We start from the raw sequence: 19,344 nt of genomic DNA, 5'->3' as shown, positions 1-19,344 counted from the left end.
CTATGCTCACTAAGAGCACTAATTGAAGATTTAAGCTCCTCTCTTTGCCTCTTACTATAACTAACTGCCAATTGCGATTATGTTTCTGCAGCATTGGCGTCCGCATCCAACTGATTTTGCTGCTCCTACTCTACGTGGAAGGAAAATAGAAGGCAACAAATACACACGCTAATACCCGAGCACACCCGCCCACTTAACAAATGTATTTATGTGCGCATCAGCGAAAGCCTAACACCTTTTCCGAACGCACACTAACTTGTCCCCACCCTCCTTTCCCCCCATCGTTTCCCTTCATCCCTCTTTCTCTTGCGGGTCAGGGCAGATAGTGAAGAGATAAATATCACCGGCAATAAAAGGCCTGCATCATGAATAATAAAACAGCAGTAATCTCCTACCAATGATTTATACATCTACAGGCTCAGATGGCTGCAGACGCACAACATGAGCGCAGGGGGGAGTCGCGCATTGAACACGGCTAAATTGAGACGAATGGTGATGCAGAGTGTACAAGTGGCAACACACACACACACACACACACACACACACACACACACACACCCACACACACACGCACACACACACATGCATACACGGCGGGCAGCAGTCACTTTCACATACACACGCAAACAAAACACACTCGCCCACGCGTGTCAGAGAGGAACACAAGGCGTTTATGCTGGAAATATGGAGAGATGGACAGACGCGTACACCTTAAACTGCTCAGATGTCAGTTCAGAGAAGCAGGAATTTACCAGCTTTTATTTTGTTGAGTCTATAACTCTCTTTGGCTGATGGAAGAGGAGAAAGAGGTGGAGATAAATATAGCTGACCGGGGCGCGTTTTCTCCCGCTGCTTCGTGTTCTGCCCGTGACTTGAGATGAGAGGTCACTTTAGCTGTCAAGGCAGAGAGACTTGGGCCTACCGGTGGCTAAAGCCGCACCGTGTTGAAACCTCCTCGTTTTGTAACTACGGAATAGTGTTGTCCCGATACCAATATTTTGGTACCGGTACCAAAGTTATTTTGATACTTTTCGGTACTTTTCTAAATAAAGGGGACCACAAAAAAATGGCATTATTGGCTTTATTTTAACAAAAATTTTTAGCCACCCTTGGCCCTCGCCAAACCAAACTACTTGACCGGCCAAATTAGTGTGGTGTAATATAGTTTTTATATTTGGTTTCACATTTCGCAACTTGCAGTCAGACATGTGTGACATTCAAAAAAGTTCAACTGTGATGGCCAGTATATGTCACATGTCGCAAGCTACGCCATTGTAATCCTTGTTGACATTTATTCTTTAACACAAACCATGATGCACGGTGTCTGAGAGGCCTGGGAGACTCTGATGTGTGAAATGACAAGGAGACAAGAGATAATCCTCCCAAAAAGTCACATACATGATTATCAATGTTCCCTTAAAACAGGGAAGCATGCGGCTTTAAAAACAGATTAAATTAACGTGTAAGGCACAGGTGTCAAACTCTGGCCTGCCACATAATTTAATCATGGCCCGCCACGTCATTTTAATGCGGCGGGTCATTTCAATGTTGCCCGTCCCATAATTCTAACATTGCACGCCTCACAATTCTAAAGTGGCCCATCAGGTCATCTAACGTGGTATGCCATGTCAATTTAAGTTGGCCCTCATTTTATGTGGCCCATGTTGTGATTTGGACCATTTTTGATATTACAAAACTCAAAACCAGTGAAGTTGGCACATTGTGTAAATTGTAAATAAAAACAGAATATAAAGATTTGCGAATCCTTTTCAACTTATATTCCATTGAAAAGACTGCAAAGACAAGATATTTAATGTTTGAACTGAGAAACTTAATTTTTTTTTGCAAATAATCATTAACTTAGAATTTAATGGCAGCAACACGTTGGCACAGGGGCATTTTTACCACTGTGTTACATGGCCTTTCCTTTTAACAACACTCAGTAAATGATTGGGAACTGAGGAGACACATTTTTGGAGCTATTCAGGTGGAATTCTTACCCATTCTTGCTTGATGTACAGCTTAAGTTGTTCAACAGTCTCCATTGTGGTATTTTAGGCTTCATAATGCGCCACACATATTCAATGGGAGAAAGGTCTGGAGTACAGGCAGGCCAGTCTAGTACCTGCACTCTTTTACTACAAAGCCATGCTGTTGTAACACGTGGTTTGGCATTGTCTTGCTTGGATGGCAGCATATGTTGCTCCAAAACCTGTATGTACCTTTCAGCATTAATGGTGCCTTCACAGATGTGTAAGTTACCCATGTCTTGGGCACTAATACACCCCCATACCATCACACATGCTGACTTTTGAAGTTTGCGCCTGTAACAATCCGGATGGTTCTATTCCTCATTGTTACGGAGGACACGACGTCCACAGTTTCCAAAAACAATTTGAAATGTGGACACGTCAGACCACAGAACACTTTTCCACTTTGCATCAGTCCATCTTAGATGAGCTCGAGCCCAAAGAAGCCGGCGGCGTTTCTGGGTGTTGTTGATAAATGGCTTTTGCTTTGCATAGTAGAGTTTTAACTTGCACTTACAGATGTAGCGACAAACTGTGGTTATTGACAGTGGCTTTCTGAAGTGTTCCTGAGCCCAAGTGGTGATATCCTTTACACACTGATGTCGCTTTTTGATGCAGTACCGCCTGAGGGATCGAAGGTCACGGGCATTCAATGTTGATTTTTGGCCTTGCCGCTTACGTGCAGTGATTTCTCCAGATTCTCTGAACCTTTGATGATATTACAGACCGTAGATGGTGAAATCCCTAAATTCCTTGCAATAGCTCATTGAGAAAATGTTGTGCATTTGTTCACAAAGTGGTGACCCTCGGCCCATCCTTGTTTGTGAATGACTGAGCATTTCATGGAAGCTGCTTTTTATACCCAATCATGGCACACACCTGTTCCCAATTAGCCTGCTCACCTGTGGGATGTTCCAAATAAGTGTTTGATGAGCATTCCTCAACTTTCTCAGTCTTTTTTGCCAATTGTGCTAGCTTTTTTGAAACATGTTGCAGGCATCAAATTCCAAATGAGCTAATAATTGCAAAAAATAACAACGTTTTCCAGTTCGAAGTATCTTGTCTTTGCAGTCTATTCAATTGAATATAGGTTGAAAAGGATTAACAAATGATTGGATTCTGTTTTTATTTACCATTTACACAACGTGACAACTTCACTGGTTTTGGGGTTTGTAAATGGAAGTTCCACTGTATACTGTACCAATAATAGAAGTTAAACTTTATAAAATACTTCTGCATGGACTGAATAAAATGTTGGCTGTGTTTAGCTTTCTTGGTCAACAACAAACAAAGAATGTATTAATCAGTTGTGTTTATAGAGCACCTAAGTCAAGTATGGAAACATTTACGAATTGGAGGAAAACTTCACTGAAATCAATCAAAAAGTATTTTTCTTGTGGCGACCTTAACATTGACCTTTTGAACCCTCAAGCAAAAGACAATTGATGACTAAATAGATACCATGTATAGCATGAGCTTATATCCTAAAATCACAAAACCAAGCAGAATCATAGGACATTGTGCCACACTCATTGATAATATCTTTACTATTATATGTGTCTGCTGCCTGTTGCACATGTTGGACCGTTGTAACACACGATGTCATGAACATGGAGGGAAATAAGTGTCTCCATGGTGACAGGCGGTATAGTACATGCAAAATCCTCATTTAAATAAGGCGGTGTGCACCACTTTTGCACTTGCTATCAATCGGACACACAGTCTTAGTAAAAACCCCGTTTCCATATGAGTTGGGAAATTGTGTTACATGTAAATATACACGGAATACAATGATTTGCAAATCATTTTCAACCCATATTCAGTTGAATATGCTACAAAGACAACATATTTGATGTTCAAACTGATAAACTTTTTTTTTGTTGCAAATAATCATTAACTTTAGAATTTGATGCCAGCAACATGTGACAAAGAAGTTGGTAAAGGTGGCAATAAATACTGATAAAGTTGAGGAATGCTCATCAAACACTTATTTGGAACATCCCACAGGTGAACAGGCTAATTGGGAACAGGTGAAGTGCCATGATTGGGTATAAAAGTAGATTCCAGGAAATGCTCAGTCATTCACAAAGAAGGATGGGGCGAGGGTCACCACTTTGTCAACAAATGTGTGAGCAAAATGTTGAACAGTTTAAGAAAAACCTTTCTCAACCAGCTATTGCAAGGAATTTAGGGATTTCACCATCTACGGTCCGTAATATCATCAAAGGGTTCAGAGAATCTGGAGAAATCACTGCACGTAAGCAGCTAAGCCTGTGACCTTCGATCCCTCAGGCTGTACTGCATCAACAAGCGACATCAGTGTGTAAAGGATATCACCACATGGGCTCAGGAACACTTCAGAAACCCACTGTCAGTAACTAAAGTTGGTCGCTACATCTGTAAGTGCAAGTTAAAACTCTCCTATGCAAGGCGAAAACCATTTATCAACAACACCCAGAAACGCCCTCGGCTTCGCTGGGCCTGAGCTCATCTAAGATGGACTGATACAAAGTGGAAAAGTGTTCTGTGGTCTGACGAGTTCACATTTCAAATTGTTTTTGGAAACTGTGGACGTCCTGTCCTCCGGATCAAAGAGGAAGAGAACCACCCAGATTGTTAAAGGCGCAACGTTGAAAAGCCAGCATCTGTGATGGTATGGGGGTGTATTAGTGCCCAAGACATGGGTAACTTACACATCTGTGAAGGCGCCATTAATGCTGAAAGGTACATACAGGTTTTGGAGCAACATATGTTGCCATCCAAGCAACGTTACCATGGACGCTCCTGCTTATTTCAGCAAGACAATGCCAAGCCACGTGTTACATCAACGTGGCTTCATAGTAAAAGAGTGCGGGTACTAGACTGGCCTGCCTGTAGTCCAGACCTGTCTCCCATTGAAAATGTGTGGCGCATTATGAAGCCTAAAATACCACAACGGAGACCCCCGGACTGTTGAACAACTTAAGCTGTACATCAAGCAAGAATGGGAAAGAATTCCACCTGAGAAGCTTAAAAAATGTGTCTCCCCAGGTTCCAAACGTTTACTGAGTGTTGTTAAAAGGAAAGGCCATGTAACACAGTGGTGAACATGCCCTTTCCCAACTACTTTGGCACGTGTTGCAGCCATGAAATTCTAAGTTAATTATTTGCCAAAAAAAAAAAAAAGTTTATGAGTTTGAACATCAAATATCTTGTCTTTGTAGTGCATTCAATTGAATATGGGTTGAAAAGGATTTGCAAATTATTGTATTCTGTTTATATTTACTTCTGGGTTGAAAAGGATTTGCAAATTATTGTATTCCGTTTATATTTACATCTAACACAATTTCCCAACTCATATGGAAACGGGGTTTGTAGATCACACGCAACAGTACTTTACGTTTTTGACTTTGCGCACATTTAAGTGTTTGTTATTTGGATCTTCATAGATAAGGACCATTGTACCTTGCACTCGGTGGGTAGAAAATGACAGCTTCTTTTCCATTCTCACCCACTGCTGGCCTTTATTTTGCTTCCACCTCTTCTTTCTTCTCCCTCATCTCCCACTCTTTGTGATGACACACGGTGACTTCCTGCAATAGCAACGTGCAACAAATCAGATTTTTCTGTGAATTGATCTTCTCCTCCCTCCGCCGACTGTCTGAATCACGTTTCCTGTCCGTCCCCTGTGTTTGTCCCTCTCCAACAGGCATCTGTATCTATCTTTCTCCTCCATTGATGTGTGCGTGTGTCTGCTACTCACATCTTCTCTCCTTTATTTAAACATACAATAAAAGTATTTTTCATCCCCTTGATGTTCAATCTCCTTCAAAGCACTCCTTTTTCCCTCGTCTCCCTCTTTCCTCCTAATCTTTTTTTTTTTCCCAAACGTCCCTCCCCACCCACTGCGAGATCCGTTTCAGACATGCCCGTTTGGTGCTACAACCTATTTAGGGTGCTGCTGCCGTAGCTGCAAGGTAATTGGAAGCGAAGTCACGGTCAGCACAGACAACATGGTCGACCAGGCTGTTTGTGCAATGAGCAGAAACACTGAAAACAAAAAAGAAGGCACGTGTCAAGTGAGAGAAGAAGATGACACAGAAAAAGTCATCATTATTCCTCTTCTGATTTCACAGAGAGCTCTTTAGATTACCTCTTCAAACCTGGCCAGCAGCGTGCATGATGGGTCAAAGAGCCTCATAATCAAGATGCAATGTAATAATACCATGTCAGTTAAGATTGAACAGTGAATTATTTTGTATATTCCTGAGAACCAGCGTCTTCTGCAGTGGACAATTGATTTATTCTATTTTTAATGTATATTCTACTTTGTCAGAGTTAAGCATTTTGTAAATAAAACTATACAACAGAGGCCTTATTTATAAAGCTTGCTATGCACAAAAAAAATTGCATCAAATGTGCATGAGTGACTGACTGTATAATGTTGGTATACGTAGAAAAAATGTGTAAATGAGCTTAATGCGGAAAAGGTTGCATATTTCTATGCACAGTCCATCATCGGTTGGAAAAAAAATATATACATACAGTGCATTCGGGAAGTATTCACAGGGCTTCACTTTTTCCATATGTTGTTATGTTACAGCCTTTTCCCAAAATTAGTAGAAAATGGATGGATGGATAGAATCAATGTATATTTGTCCTAAAGATTCTACAAACAATAACCCATAATGACAATGTGAAAAGTTTTTTTTCTTTAAAGGGGAACATTATCACCAGACCTATGTAAGCGTCAATATATACCTTGATGTTGCAGAAAAAAGACCATATATATTTTTAACCGATTTCCGAACTCTAAATGGGTGAATTTTGGCGAATTAAACGCCTTTCTATTATTCGCTCTCGGAGTCACATCGGGAAGCAATCCGCCATTTTCTCACTTTCGTCGGTGTGTTGTCGGAGGGTGTAACAACACGAACAGGGACGGATTGAAGTTGCACCAGTGGCCCAAAGATGCAAAAGTGGCAAGAAATTGGACGATATTTGTTCAAAATACGAGGCTGTGGGAAAGCCGACGAAATGGTCAGTCGTTTGTTCCGCACACTTTACCGACGAAAGCTATGCTACGACAGAGATGGCAAGAATGTGTGGATATCCTGCGACACTCAAAGCAGATGCTGACATCAACTCCAAAACTGGACAGATCAGCTTTCAGGAAAAGAGAGCGGATGAGGGTATGTCTACAGAATATATTAATTGATGAAAACGTTATTCATTACTCGCGGTTTTACGTAAATTATTATACATAAACTGTGTTTACCAATAATTTAGCTTAAAAACATTTATTTTTTTCAATCATTCGAGTACATTCGGGTAGTCTTGTGTAATGCAGTATTTTGTGTCTATTTAGGTATGGTTAACCTGAGTGCTGAAATCGTGGAAAAATATATGTTCTTAGCGCGCCTGAAATGGGCTGTCTGCACTCTCAAAGTGCATGTTGTTGCCAAATGTATTTCATATGCTGTAAACCTAGTTCATAGTTGTTAGTTTCCTTTAATGCCAAACAAACACATACCAATCGTTGGTTAGAAGGCGATCGCCGAATTCGTCCTCGCTTTCTCCCGTGTCGTTTTCGCTTGCATACGGTTCAAACCGATATGGCTCAATAGCTTCAGTTTCTTCTTCAATTTCGTTTTCGCTACCTGCCTCCACACTACAACCATCCGTTTCAATACATGCGTAATCTGTTGAATCGCTTAAGCCGCTGAAATCCGAGTCTGAATCCGAGCTAATGTCGCTATACCTTGCTGTTCTATCCGCCATGTTTGTTTGTATTGGCATCACTGTGTGACGTCACAGGAAAATGGACGGGTGTATATAACGATGGTTAAAATCAGGCACTTTGAAGCTTTTTTTAGGGATATTGCGTGATGGGTAACATTTTGAAAAAAACTTCGAAAAATAAAATAAGCCACTGGGAACTGATTTTTAATGGTTTTAACCCTTCTGAAATTGTGATAATGTTCCCCTTTAAAATAACACATTTTTAAAAACTAAAAATACAAAAATCACACCTTTGGCAACAATTACAGCCTCAATGCCACAAGTTTGGCACACCTATTTTTGGGCAGGCGAAACGTCTTCTAACACAAACCAAACAATCCAGTTGCGATCAATTGAATGCCCTGAGAATACAAAGACCTGGGTGAATGAGAACATTCATATACCTTTCTTTGGGCAGTTTCTCTCATTCCTCTTTGCAGCACCTCCAAGCTCAATCAGACTGGATGGGAAGGGTTGGTTGTCATCCAGGATGTCTCTGTACATCGCTGCATTCATCTTAGTCTAGTCAGGGTGGTGACCAAGAACCCGATGGTAACTCTGTCAGAGCTACAGCAGTCCTCTTTGAAGAGGACCTTCCAGAAGGACAACCATCTCTGCAGCAATCCACCAACCAGGCCTGTAAGGTAGAGTAGCCGGACGGAAACCATTTTTTTGTAAAAGGTTTGCCAAAAGGCACCTGAAAGAACTCTCACATCATTAGAAACAAAATTATCTGAAACAAAGATTGAAGTATTTGGCGTGAATGCCAGGCGTCATGTTTGGAGGAAACCAGGCACACTGCAAAAACTGAAATCCAAGTAAGATTAAATATCTCAAATAAGGATGATATTTGCTTATTTTCTGTCTGATAAGATCATTCTTCTTCCTAAGGAGATTTTATGTTAGAGTCTTTTACTTGTTTTAAGTATTTTGTTCCTAAATGATCTCAGTAAGAAATTAAAGCTTGTTGCTGAGATTTGATGACCTATATTGAGTAAAACATGCTTGAAACTAGAATATCAACTGTTGCAAAGCTGTGTCATCAACACTCACAAGTATAAAACTACTTTTTTAAAGTAATCATTTCTTATTTCAAGCATGAAATAAAAATTCATGACTTTGACAGAATTGTGTATTATAATTAAAACAGATGACAGCCAAATGCACTTTTCTGTTTTATTTTCAATGAAACAATAGAAAATATGTACTCTTATAGTAACACAGTTGGCACAGTACAGTAAACTGACAGTTAATATTTAAACATTTAACATTTCAAACAATTTTGAACAGAAATAGTTCATGCACATTAAGACAAATTTTTCAAAATTAAAATTAAAAAATAATTGTCCGGGGCCGGGCTTTAAATACATATATATATATATATATATATATATATATATATATATATATATATATATATATATATATATAAAATATATATATATATATATAAAATATATATATATATATATATATATATTCCTTGCGCACTAATTGACTGAAAGAGCACGGACTTGGCGCAATGATGTCATGTTATCCATGGGAAAATGCCTTTTTAGACGATATGATTTGCCTGAGCGGCTAGGAGACCCCGAGAGTAACAAGCATATCATTATGTCAAGATAATGGCACTAGCATTTACTTAATTTAAGAATATTTTTCAACATATTGAGAAAAAAGGTCTCGTATTTGTTTTTCCTACCAAGAAAAGTGCACTTGTTATTAGTGAGAATATACTTATTTTAAGACATTTTTGGGTTCATTGAGGTTAGCTAATTTTACTTGTTTTGGAAAGTCTTGACAAGCCAAATTTTCTTGTTCTATTGGCAGATACATTTTGCTTAGTTCAAGTAAAATACCCCTATTTTTTTCCCTTGTTTTTGAACACTGACTTTTTGCAGTGCACCACTCATCCCCAGGCCAATACCATCCCTACAGTGAAGCATTGGTGGTGGCAGCATCATACAGTGGGGATGGTTTTCAGCGGCAGGAACGGGGAGTCTAGTCACGATAAAGGGAAATATAAATGTAGCGATGTACAGAGACATCCTGGAAGAAAACCAACGCTTCCCAGCCAACCTGATGGAGCTTGAGAGGTGCTGCAAAGAGGAATGAAAGAAACTGCCAAAAGATAGGTCTATGAATGTTCTCATTCACCCAGGTCTTTGTATTCAAATATAAGTGTACCAAGCTTGTGGCATCATATTCAAGAAAACCTGAGGCTGTAATTGCTGCCAAAGGTGCATCAACAAAGTATTGAGCAAAGGCTGTGAATACCAATTTACATGTGATTTTTAAATAAAATTGCAAAATAAAAAAACCCTTTCCACATTGTCATGATGGGGTAGAATTTTGAAGAATTTTGAGGACAAAAATGAATTTATTCCATTTTGGAATCAGGCTGTAACATAACAAAATATGGAAAAAGTGAAATGCCTCATTTGTGATGTCCCACTGGTCACGACCATATATGGTAGAAATTGAGCCACTTAAATAATTGTCTCCACAAGTCCATCTTTCCAAAGTAAATGTCCAGTTCCATCTTTTGGTTGCCCAATCACAGCGTGAATACAAACCTTTTTTGTCCCGCCCCTCCACAGCAAATTGAGCTGTTTGCACCATCTTGTGCGGCAATAGGCCTAATATTAATTTCACTATAAACAACTTCTTAATTTATGTTGTAATACGAAACAATATTGGCAATGCATAATTGTCTGTTTTCAATAATTATAATTAATTAAAGACTCTTGTCTCATTTTAGATGTATAATCTGGTTATTAGCAGGCGCCATCTTTGCAAGTGAAACATTTTTGCCATCGCTGCTTGTTTTAGGCTGAACTATTTTACTGAATATTATTTGGTCAAATTCCGTTGAAACGACTTTTATATTGAACATGCTTGTGCTGAGTATCATAACTGATTTTATTGAATGAGAACTAAAGTCGGGCAGCACGATGAAACAGCGGTTAGTGCATGTGCCTCACAATAGGAAGGTCTTGAGTTCAATCCCGGGCTCGGGATCTTTCTGTGTGGAGTTTTGCATGTTCTCCCCGTGACTGCGTGGGCTTCCTGGGGACAGGTTGATTGGCAACACTAAATTGGCCCTGGTGTGTGAATGTTGTCTATCTATCTGTGTTGGCCCTGTGATGAGATGGCGACTTGTCCAGGGTGTACCTCGCCTTCCGCCCGAATGCAGCTGAGATAGGCTCCAGCACCCCCCACGACCCCGAAAGAAACAAGCGGTAGAACATGGATAAATGGATGGAGAACTGAAATCAGGGGCGTCACTAGCTTTTAAGGACAGGGGGCTTGGCCCCCAGGAGATGCACAGGATGTGAGCGAACGTAGCGCACGAGCACAAAACCTCACAAACGGCTAACAAAGACTTAGAAATTATTCATTGTTATTATTATTATATTTTACTATTATTTCAGTCGGTTTATTTTCAATCTGTGTTCAGTACAACAACAAACATGGGTTTGCACAGTGACATTTTGTTTACAGCATCAACAAGAAACAATTACTTGCATGATCCTTCAAGATACACTGAAACACAATGAAAGTCATGACATTAGCCTCTATGTTATTACTTCACAACATAGAGGCTAATGCCACGACTTTCGCTCACAATACAATAATTGTTTGTTCCCAAATATTTTGAAGTTGCACAGATTACATTTTGGGCACATATGTGACTAAAATGGTTGTAAATTCAAGCCCTGGAAATATTACTTAATTACTTGAATTAAAGCAATATCTGGATCGGGATAATTTGGCTTATAAATAATATATTTAGATATAATAATATAATAATAATTATATATATATATATATATATATTGTATTGATAATGACAGGTTATATTATTATTTAATTAAACTCATATTCGGGCCACTTTATAATTAATATGTCGGCATGTATTTGTAAAAAAAAAAAAAAAAAAAATTATAATTATAAGCCGCACTGCCGATGAGCTATTCACGTCTATTTTCATACAAAAGGCGCACCGAATTATAAGACGCACTTAAGGGGTCATATTATGATTTTTTTCTAAATGTAAAACACTTCCTTGTGGTCTACATAACATGTAATGGTGGTTCTTTGGTCAAAATGTTGCATAGAGGATGTTTTACAGATCATTTTCAAGCCGCTTTCTGACAGCCGCTTCGTTTTGTGGGCGGTCTTATTTACGTGGCTCACCTTCGACAGCGTCTTCTCCCCGTCATCTTTGTTGTAGCGGTGTAGCGTGCAAGGACGGGAGTGGAAGAAGTGTCAAAAGATGGAGCTGACTGTTTTAATGACATTCACACTTTACTTCAACGGAGCAGCATCTTCTCATCCGTGGCTCACTAGTGCAAAAACAACGCCGGAAATGTGTCCCACGAAAAACCGTCCGACCGGAACTCTAATAACTGAAGTTCCTTGGGTGAATTATGTAAACTCACTACACCGGGAGTTTTTAGCGTCGACTGACAGATATAAGTTACAACTTTACACTACTTTATATTAAAAAAGGAAACAGAGGAGGATGAATGTCTCATAACAAGAAGATAGAGATAAAGAAGAAGCTTATCGAAAATGGTGTCAGCACGTACTACAAAGGCGGAAGCGCGCACATTTTCAGGACTTATGCAGATCCCAAATACACATCAGCAGGTACCAGAAGGTAAGAAAAGTTGGTTTTGCATAATATTGCGAAACAAAACACCCGATAAAATGTCTGCTAATAGGTGCTATTTTGCAGTCCTTATACACACACCATAGTAATACTCGTAAGTTGAAGAGTACGTCTGACTACTGTAGCCTTAACGCGCCGACAATCCATCAAGCGGTGCAGCTTTGTAGCTTTTTGAGCGCCGTGTGTATTGTTCTATATTCTCAATTGAACATTTGAAGTTTTGGTGTTGCTTACTGGCGTCATATTGCAGTCTACACGTATTTCTTGTGTGTGACTGCCATCTACTGGTCACACTTATCATTACATCATGTACCAAATACAATAGCTTCGAGGTCGGTAAGCACAAACAGAATTATTGCATACATTAGGCGCACTGGGTTATAAGGCGCACTGTCGATTTTTGCGAAAATGAAAGGATTTTAAGTGCGCCTTATAGTCCGATAAACACGGTAGTTTATTTGCTGGCACTTTTGAATTGGCTGGTCTGGAAGTGTTTATTTGTTCAAAACTTGGATTTTGAAGAGTACGTCTGACTACTGTAGCCGTAACGCGCCGACAATCCATAGCTTTTTGAGCGCCGTGTTTATTGTTCTATATTCTTAATGGAACATTTAAAGTTTTGGTGTTGTTTATTGCCATCATATTGCAGTCTACACGTATTACATATGTGTAACTGCCATCTACTGGTTACACTAATCATTACACCATGTACTGTACCAAATAAAATAGCTTCCAGGTTGGTAAGCACAACCAAAATTATTTCGTACATTAGGCGCCCCCGGGTTATAAGGCGCACTGTCAATTTTTGCGAAAATTAAATGATTTTAAGTGCGCCTTGCAGTTCGAAAAATGCGGTAATTACTCCAAACAACAGTACAACAACAAAAATAGCACAATACTAGTCAAGTCCAAGAAGAAAACGAACAAAAAGCGAAGCAAAAGGCTCGAAGAGACAATCCAAAAGCAACAACAAAACGCGTGGCAAAAGGCCAGGGGAAAAAAGTAGCAATATAAAACAAAGTACAACTACTATGGTACACACAAACTAATCCAAATGACTAAACCAAAATGTGCACGGCCAGGAGCAAAGAGCCGGGAGAACTGGAGACAAAACAAAATTCAATGAGCACGGTTCTATAGATTACCAATGCAGAGAAAAGAACCGCAACGAACAACCATAGCAACAAGGTTTAAGAAGGCCTAATTGCCAAGTTCTCCACAGGTGTGTCTCCTGGCTCTACCCCCCTGTCGGCCTTACAGCAATCTGAAAAACAGAGACGAGGTCAACAGAACAATGAATAAAAGGAATCTAAAGAACCATATCCAAAGCACAACATGTTTTTTCCATCCAATTGGGCTTTTTAAAATGTAGCACCCGCTGATTATAACAGATAGAAAAGTGAAACAGGGTTGGACAGCGGCAGTATGTTTCTTGTGGTTTATGAGCTGCAAATTGATGAAAAGACTTTTAGCTCTTGTTAACCAAAAAGCCAAGCGTCAGATGTTATTGTCTGGGGCGTAAACACGGTTCTTGCAATATCAGTCACACAAAGTGCAGTTGGAATGTTTCGACGACACTAATGGGAGGCTACTGGGAAGATGCATTAATTGCAATAAAATGAGGCAGAAATAAATCTTCTTTACACACAGCACTTCTTGTTCCAAAGGAGGGGAGCTAGCAAGATACGTCCTAAAACCTGGTATGAAAACTTGGGGCTGGCATCATATCGATACCAAGGGTACTATCAGTATCAGATGGATGCCATCGGGCAGGGGTGTCCAAAAGTGTCCCTAATGAAAACCTATGCAAATTAAAAAGATAACACACAATAATCCACTATTATAATTCAGTTGAAGTGTGATTCACACATTGTGTTTTTTTCTTGACCAAGGTGTTCAAAATAAATAAAGAAAAAAAGAAAACGACACACACAGCTATTTGAAAACCAACAATAATGATTTCTCACTCCAGCCACCACGCCTCTCATCTAGTTATCCTTCCATTTCTCTAATATGACTGCTTTTTTTCCCTCTCCGAGTCTCATCTTGCTCCCCTCCTTCGTCATTTCCACGCTAATGTGTCCATCTTTCACCCCTTATTTAGCACAGTAGGGAAGCGCTGCATTTGGAGCTCATTAAATAAAGACCTACAACAGCGCGCACATGTGTGTGTGTGTGTGTGTGTTTTGTGTTGGAACTCGCTGGTTTGTATTTGAGAATGACTGGGAATTTATGACTACGTTCCAAAATACCTGCCTCGGAATATTTTTATTAATTCATCGAGCATAGAAACGTTTTATACTGATAATTATATTGTTTACGTGTCTGAAATGATTTTTCTAGTGGATAATTGTACAAATACATTGCGTGTCCCAGGCTGATCTTGACAGAGGATATAGGTCTGATATCAGCAAAGAAACGCGTATTGGCTTACCGTATTTTCCGGACCATAGAGCGCACCGGATTATAAGACTCACTGCCGATGAATGGTCTATTTTCTATCTTTTTTCTAATATAAAGCGCACCGGATTATAGGGCGCATTAAAGGAGTCATATTATTATTATTTTTTTCTAAATGTAAAACACTTCCTTGTGGTCTACATAACATGTAATGGTGGTTCTTTGGTCAAAATGTTGCTTAGATTATGTTTTACAGATCATATTCAAACTGCTTCGTGCCGTTTTGTGGGCGGTCTTATTCGCGTGGCTCACCTTTGACAGCGTCTTCTCCCCGTCATCTTTGTTGTAGCGGTGTAGCGTGCAAGGACGGGGGTGGAAGAAGTGTCAAAAGATGGAGCTAACTGTTTTAATGACATTCAGACTTTACTTCAATCAATAATATCTCCTCATCCGTGGCTCACTAGTGCAACAACAACGCCGGAAATGTGTCCCGTTAAAAAACCGTCCAACCGGAACTCTCTAATAACTAAAGTTCCTCGGGTGAATAATGTAAACTCACTACACCGGTATGTTTTAGCGCTGTCATGGCGAGTTTACTGACAGATATAAGTAAGAACTTTACACTACTTTATATTACAAATGACAACAGCGGAGGATGAATGTCCCATAACAAGAAGATAGAGAAAAAGAAGAAGCTTATCGACTACGGTGTCAACACGGACTACAAAGGCAGATGCGCGCAAATTTTCAGGACTCCTACAGATCCCAAATACAGATCAGCAGGTACCAGAAGGTGAGAAAAGTTTCTTTTGCATAATATTGCGAAACAGATAATATGTCTTACCTTATACACACACCATAATAATACTTGTATGTTGAAGCACAGTACAATCCATCAAGCGGTGCGGCTTCATAGCTTACCAAAGTTGTACTAAAACATTTTGGTAGATTTATGAGCGCTGTGTGTAATGTACTATATTTTCAATGGAACATATACAATTTTGGTGTTGTTTACTTGAGTCATATTGCAGTCTACACATATCACCTACTCAGTGTCCTAGTGGTTAGAGCAGGGGTCACCAACGCGGTGCCCGCGGGCACCAGGTAACCCGTAAGGACCAGATGAGTAGCCCGCTGGCCTGTTCTAAAAATAGCTCAAATAGCAGCACTTACCAGTGAGCTGCCTCTATTTTTTAAATGTTATTTATTTACTAGCAAGCTGGTCTCGCTTTGCTAGACATTTTTAATTCTAAGAGAGACAAAACTCAAATAGAATTTGAAAATCCAAGAAAATATTTTAAAGACTTGGTCTTCACCAACTGACAAAGAAACAGATAACAGATTTGGTGTCCAGTTCAAAGTGTGACATGATTTATTTAAAAATTTGAGAGTTGACTTTTGTATTTTACATGAGTTATTATTTGTACAAACATGGTGCAAAGTAATTTATGATTTGTTAAAAAATGTTAGTGGCTAGCTAGTTAAAATGGGATATTGTAATTTCACAAGACTGTCTTAGAAGTGATCATTTGAAAATGTTCAATTTGAAAAATGTGCACTTAGAGAAAATATGAAAATAAAGTGTTGCATATTGATATTTATCTGTTTCTATATATATTTATTGTGAGAAATCATTAAGATGATCAGTCTTTCCACAAAGATAAATATAATTAATTATTAATAATAACATAGAGTTAAAGGTAAATTGAGCAAATTGTCTATTTCTGGCAATTTATTCATGTATGTATCAAACTGGTAGCCCCTGCGATGAGGTGGCGACTTGTCCAGGGTGTACCCCGCCTTCCGCCCTATTGTAGCTGAGATAGGCTCCAGCGCCCCCCGCGACCCCAAAGGGAATAACCGGTAGAAAATGGATGGATGGAAACTGGTAGCCCTTCGCATTAATTAGTACCCAAGAAGTAGCTCTTGGTTTCAAAAAGGTTGGTGACCCCTGGGCTAGAGTGTCCGGCCTGAGATCGGTAGGTTGTGAGTTCAAACCCCGGCCGAACCAAAGACTATAAAAAAATGGGACCCTGCTTGGCACTCAGCATCAAGGGTTGGAATTGGGGGTTAAATCACCAAAGATGATTCCCGGGCGCGGCATCGCTGCTGCCCACTGCTCCCCTCACCTCCCAAGGGGTGATTAAGGGGATGGGTCAAATGCAGAGGACAAATTTCACCACACCTAGTGTGTGTGTGACAATCATTAGTACTTTAACTTTTAACTTTAATCTCTTATGTGTGACTGCCATCATATTGCAGTCTAAACGTATCTCTTATGTGTGACTGCCATCATATTGCAGTCTACACGCATCTCTTATGTGTGACTGCCATCTACTGGTCACACTCACAGGCATGTGATTTGACCACAATGAAAAAGACTGAAAACATTTCCGGGGATCTGGGGGACGAATGCCCTGGTGGGGGGATAAGGGGGGCGATGCCCCCCGAAGCTTCTGGTTTTTCACCAATTTAACATGCTAAAATTAACAAAGACAGCACCATTTGAAGAAAATATTTTAGTGTTTAAAGACATGAAAACATCATTAATAGAACATACCTTGCTTCAAGTTGTTTCATTTGTTTTTGGCGTTTCGCATGTACTTCCAAAGCCTTGAAACCTCGTGATCCATAGTCAATATTATCATGACACCACGTGCACAAAACCTTTCCGGGACGATCGATTTTCCGAATAAAATCACCGAACAAAGTCGTAACTTCCTTCTTCCCAACAGTATCAGTGATTTCCCTTTCCATCGAAACTTATTTTTGACATGTTCATCAATTTCTTTTACTCGTAAAGCGTCCTTTCTCTCGAGAACCGACATCGTTTACATATGGAAAATGGCGGTAATAACCATTATGAATGATGACGTTATTAACGTCATCATTCATAACAGATGTCCTGATTGGTCACAAGGAACATATCGACCAATCAACTACGGCGTAATATAAACTACGTCTCGAATCTTGATTTAGGGTCGGAAAAAAAACCCGGAAAAACGGGAGATAATTATTTTTTTTCCCCCGAGATTAAAAAAGACGGAATTCCGACTTTAGACGGAAAAATCACATGCCTGCACTCATCATTTCACCACGTACCAAATAAAATAGCTTCGAGGTCGGTAAGCACAACCAGATATACTCTGTACATTAGGCTCACCGGGTTATAAGGCGCACTGTCGAGTTTTGAGAAAATGAAAGGATTTTAAGTGCGCCTTATAGTCCAAAAAATACGGTACTAATAAAAAAATATATTATGAACATACCAATATAGTAATCTTTAATACGTTAATTGACACAGTCAATCACATATGACCACAACTGTAAACATGTTGTGAAAGCACAAGTATCCAGTCTCTTAACATTCTGCATATTTAACTATACCTGTATAAACGTCCCTGTGATATGAAAAGAAAGTCATGCGTTGGCCTGTAACGACAAAAATGAGGGAAACATCACTATACTTTTCTTCAAATTCAAATGTTTCTATGATGTCATTGAGCCGTTAGGGGTGCATGTCTCACCTTTCTTACGTCACGACTCTGGAGACCGATGAGCGTTGTCAGCAGGCTTAATGACATTCAAAAAGGCCGAAACTAAAAAGATAAACAATACAGTCAATATATACATAGTGTATGTTATGCAAATGTATACATATATATGCTGTAATGTTACCTTACAAGGCATGAAGAAGGTAAACAAATGTGACCACTAACGCCGTCTTAGATGACATCGGAAATCATCGCTAATGAGCATGACAAAGATCTCATTTTACGATCACAAATCGTGAAGTTAGCTCGCAATATTTTAGACAAAAACAAAGTTACAAAGTTCGACTTTGTGTACGTACCGGCGATGCAACCTTAAACCAAATATATATGCAGTATTTCTTCAAAAAATAACCACCATGAAGTAAAATTTCTCTGCGTGGCTTATGCAACTTCCGGTATGTAAAGTTTGATTCAAAGTAAACGCTTCTCAAAGATGTATTACCTGCCCTGACCACATGGTGGCGACAAATACACATGTAACAATGGTAATTAAATGACAAACGTGACACTTTAATAACAAGAGTTTACAACTTTTAGTTGTAACAGAACAGTAATGCTAGTGAATTTTTATTTTTATTTTTTTAATATAGTCATTCAGACATTACTTCCTTAAAAGGGAGTATCTGGCACCACATAAGAAAAACCAAGTCAATTAAATATATTTTTTTCTGCCTATCTTCTCATATTTACTATGGAGCCATGTGGATCCACCATTGGAATGCATCACAGATGAGAATTCTCTACCTGAAGGTCTTTGCTTAAATAACTTGCCATAATCTACAACAGGGATGTCAAACTGGTTTTCATTGAGGGCCACATGGCAGTTATGGCTGCCATCAGGGGGCCGCTTGTAACAGCGAATAATGTATGAATTTGCCTCTGGATTCCATTATTAATTATATAAATTGTTTTAAATAGACTG

The 19,344-nt window shown here is 39.3% G+C and overlaps 1 long non-coding RNA gene across 1 annotated transcript in view; it reads right to left on the bottom strand.

Moving 5' to 3' along the window:
- Positions 1-18,468, bottom strand: part of LOC133612162 (uncharacterized) — a 30,645-nt gene extending 12,177 nt beyond the window's left edge. Inside the window, exons 1-4 of the long non-coding RNA XR_009816090.2 lie at positions 18,396-18,468; positions 18,256-18,300; positions 8,195-8,427; positions 5,475-5,602 (exon numbers count right to left, since the gene is read on the bottom strand). This is a non-coding gene — a long non-coding RNA (uncharacterized lncRNA). The remainder of the gene's footprint in view (positions 1-5,474; positions 5,603-8,194; positions 8,428-18,255; positions 18,301-18,395) is intronic.
- Positions 18,469-19,344: the final 876 nt, after the last annotated feature.

The sequence above is a fragment of the Nerophis lumbriciformis genome, linkage group LG10 (genome assembly GCF_033978685.3).
Source record: "Nerophis lumbriciformis linkage group LG10, RoL_Nlum_v2.1, whole genome shotgun sequence".
Lineage (NCBI taxonomy): Eukaryota > Metazoa > Chordata > Actinopteri > Syngnathiformes > Syngnathidae > Nerophis > Nerophis lumbriciformis.
This window is presented reverse-complemented; position numbering and strand designations above follow the sequence as displayed.